The following is a 3,990-nucleotide window of genomic DNA, read 5'->3' as shown; positions in this document are numbered from 1 at the left end:
AATAAGGACGTATGGAAGTCGAAACGCTTCGAACTTTACGGAAGGTTTACTCGCGGACAAAGGAATTAAAAAAAAGACGCATCCATGTTTTTATTTCTTAGGTCCGGCCGAGGATGAACTATCATAAAATGATATCATTGAAACTTCATGGCTTTCATTCGTTCTTAGTGTGGCAGTATTTTATTATATCGGTGAGTATCCGTTCTTTCTCTCTCTCTCTCTCTCTCTCTCTCTCTCTCTCTCTCTCTCTCTCTCTCTCTCTCTCTCTCTCTCTCTCTCTCTCTCTCTCTCTCTCTCTCTCTCTCTCTCTCTCTCTCTCTCTCTCTCTCTCTCTCTCTGTCTCTCTCCCTCTCTCTCTGCGTGCATACATAATACATGTACAGTGTGACAAAAGTATCCTTTGATTCGACATGCACAATATCGTGATGGTGACATAGATGATTTTTAATCTATTCGTACTTTTACGCTTTTCATAATAACAGGGATTCTTTACCAAAAATATTTATATCTTGTTCTTTCACGGCAACTGTTATCGTAAAATCCAACCCCATCCATTTTTAGTATATATAGTATATCATAACACTTCCATTTCCCTGTCGGTTATATATACAGTTTTTTTCAGTTTCAAAGATTTATAGATAGTACGTGTGATTAAATTACATGCAAATTAACGGAATTCTTATAATTCATTGGAACAAAAAACCCTAAACCAATACCCACTTTTTTCAGAATAACCAAACGGTGATGTCTAGGAATAACGATATAGCCATTATATATATAATGTTATAGACATTTTCTAGAGGGATGCTGGTATTTAGATACACGATATAGAGTTCACATTTCTCCGATCATTTACTGATTCTTTACCTCCCAAGTTTCTCCCCTTGTCAACATTTCTCCCCTTATAATTATTGTAATTCAATTTTTTCTGATCGGAAATTCCATGTGCGCATTTTTCCGCCTTTAAAAGATGATCCAAGCGTGTTTTACTAGTCTTATGCAACGTTACATATTTAGATATAATACAAATACAAAGTTTAGAATAGCTTCCCGTATGATTATAATTGATTTCATGAGTAAATCTACAGATTAATACTTGTGCAAATACCACAGAAGACAAAATATCAATCGCAAGGAAATAAAAAAATGAAGTTTGTGTTATTTTTATTTTCAGGATTTATTGAGCATAGCTATAAACGTGCTTTTGCGTTTGTATATTTTTCTATTTAACTTGAGAAGAAACCAATTCCTCCCCCCCCCTCTCCTCTCTCTCTCTCTCTCTCTCTCTCTCTCTCTCTCTCTCTCTCTCTCTCTCTCTCTCTCTCTCTCTCTCTCTCTCTCTCTCTCTCTCTCTCTCTCTCTCTCTCTCTCTCTCTCTCTCTCTCTCTCTCTCTCTCTCTCTCTCTCTCTCTCTCTCTCATACTTCTGCCTTATCTCCACTACGCACACGAATCCAAATAAAAAAACAGGTTCTACTGATAAATATTCACAACCATCAATAACGCATAACCACCACCCTCCCTCCCTCCCCCCCACAGATCATACTCCTTTTGGCTTCTCTGCTGTTGACAACCACCAGCCTCGCACATGCAGCTGGAGGGATACACTTCCGAATGCCGAAGAGAAATCCAAGAAAATCCAAAAAAATCTCAGCTCCTGCTCACCGACGTCCAATTTATCGGCCGGTTTATCAGAGTTACCCCTCGGCGGGTGTTCCCTATGATCCGTCTGGTCATGGCAACCCAGCTTTTTCTTATTATCAGGGTGAGTTCCTGGTTCTGTTTCTTCTTCTGATGGGTTGGTTATCCTGGGATAGTTATATAAAGGGCTTTTATAATGGTAGGTGTTAGGTATGACTGATTATAGTTTTTTTTCTATGGCATATAGATTAGCTAATTACCTTTCGCTCTTCTAGTAAACACATAGTCACAAGTAAACATAGATCATTTTGTATTTCATGAATCTGATAAATAACTTCAATATAACTATCCAACTACATGGACTTTTGATACCCATATCTCGTGGGAAAAGTGTGATATGGATTTATTTATTGTTATACAAGTTGATGTAATAGATGAACAATAATACTTAGTGGTGTTTTAATCTTCTTTACAGGGTAAACGGAGCAAGAGATGATTCCGCCTTATTCTTCACCAGTATAAAAAGATGAATAAGGCAGTGAAAATGCATTGACTTTTTAGTTGCTGTGTTTATATATATATACATATATATATATATATATATATATATATATATATATATATATATGTATATGATATATATACATATATGTACATACATACATATATATATAAATGTATATATACATATGTATATACATACATATATATATAAATGTATATATATATATATATATATTATATATACATATATATGTATATATATATATATTATATATATACATATATATGTATATAATATATATATATATATATATATTGTAAGTGCCAGTCTCCAATATATAATCCTATATACCTTATAATCCATTATAAGCTTTAATGTACTATATTTTTCCTTTTTATATTTTTGTAGTGTGGATATATTTCAGTACTATAATGTACATTACAGGTTCACACATCGTTTTTAGTCTAGTAATTTGTCACTGTTTACTATTAAATAGTGTAACAAAAATATTATGCATTTATGTATTGCCATAGTTCACTAAAATCTCATTTATCAACTAAATCACTTTCTATTAAGAAGCGTAACAGTGGTTATCGCGAGGAAAACAACTTCTGTTTAACAAATTTATATTTTTTTGCAAAGTCAACATGTCCGTACACAATATTTTCAAGTTCTAAATAAAAGCGAGACAGACAAAGTCTTTTTTCCCTCAAAACTCAACATGTATAAAACATACAGTCTCAAGGCTCACACTTGATTCAGAAATCCTGCGGAGAAAAAAAATGCTGATTTGCTACGGTCACACTTTATCTGAAAGTTGTACAAAAGTATGAAAGACAAATCATCTTCCTGTGATGACAGCATTTAACACCAGAACTGTGAATGTAGTGGAGACAAAGCATACAACAAATAAAAACAAAAACAAAACAAAAACTGAATCCTTTAGTGTTTTCAGATTCCAACCTTTTTTATTCTAAGCTTAAGTTATGGTATTTGGTTATCGTACTTTCTATAACAAACGAAAGCATTGTTATGGGAAGACCTTACTTCTGGCCATAAGATTCTCCCATGGCAGCTGTAATAAATACTAAGTATAAATCCTCATCAACCATTACCGTGAATGGAGAGTTGCTCACTTCACATGACTTTAACAAACCTTGATATAGAATTGTAGTAATAAATATACCCAGACTGAAAAATAATTTTGATAATACAATGAATAATAGTAGAATGTTCCTGCTCTAAATCATTTGCAATTAGCTTTCAATCCAACCATAAAAGGTTATGTATAAATATAAATATATATATATATATATATATATATATATATATATATATATATATATATAATATATATATATATATATATATATATATATATATATCACTCAGATGATCTTTTACACAGAATGCTTCCTCTTCAAATAAGCTCTTAAATCAAAAAGATTCCTCGTTCTGACAAAAAGCACTATCAGTTTTCTTGCACCCATATGCAGATATACTGTACACTGAAAAAAAAATTCATAAAGCATTTTTCAAAAACATAATAATCTCTTTCTAACATCAGGTTTTGATAAAGTTGGAAGTATCTAACACTTTCCTACCACATAGTCCCATGGGAACTTTTAAACTATGATTAAAAAAGCAAGGAGAAAATTTGTCTCCGTACCAAAAACTAGGTTATGTCTGGAGCTATACTATAAACATATACTCCAGTAATTACACTACCAGTCTATAGTCATTTGTGAAAAATCATCTGTGTTTCTGAGTATAAAGTTTTGAAAAAACTCTGTAAGATCTGAAGCTGGAAGTGTGCAGGTATGGTGAAAGACTAAAGGCAAAGTT

The 3,990-nt window shown here is 32.6% G+C and overlaps 1 long non-coding RNA gene across 1 annotated transcript in view; it reads left to right on the top strand.

The window, feature by feature from the left end:
* The window catches only part of LOC147472200 (uncharacterized), a 4,199-nt gene extending 2,010 nt beyond the window's left edge, over positions 1-2,189 (top strand). Inside the window, exons 2-3 of the long non-coding RNA XR_015192475.1 lie at positions 1,539-1,764; positions 2,116-2,189. This is a non-coding gene — a long non-coding RNA (uncharacterized LOC147472200). The remainder of the gene's footprint in view (positions 1-1,538; positions 1,765-2,115) is intronic.
* The last annotated feature ends 1,801 nt before the right edge of the window (positions 2,190-3,990 follow it).

Source organism: Penaeus japonicus, unplaced genomic scaffold (assembly GCF_977035675.1).
Source record: "Penaeus japonicus unplaced genomic scaffold, GWHDUDI00000001_assembly GWHDUDI00000003, whole genome shotgun sequence".
In the NCBI taxonomy this organism is placed as follows: domain Eukaryota; kingdom Metazoa; phylum Arthropoda; class Malacostraca; order Decapoda; family Penaeidae; genus Penaeus; species Penaeus japonicus.
Note: the sequence above shows the minus strand (reverse complement) of the source record. Positions and strands in the feature narration are given on the sequence as shown.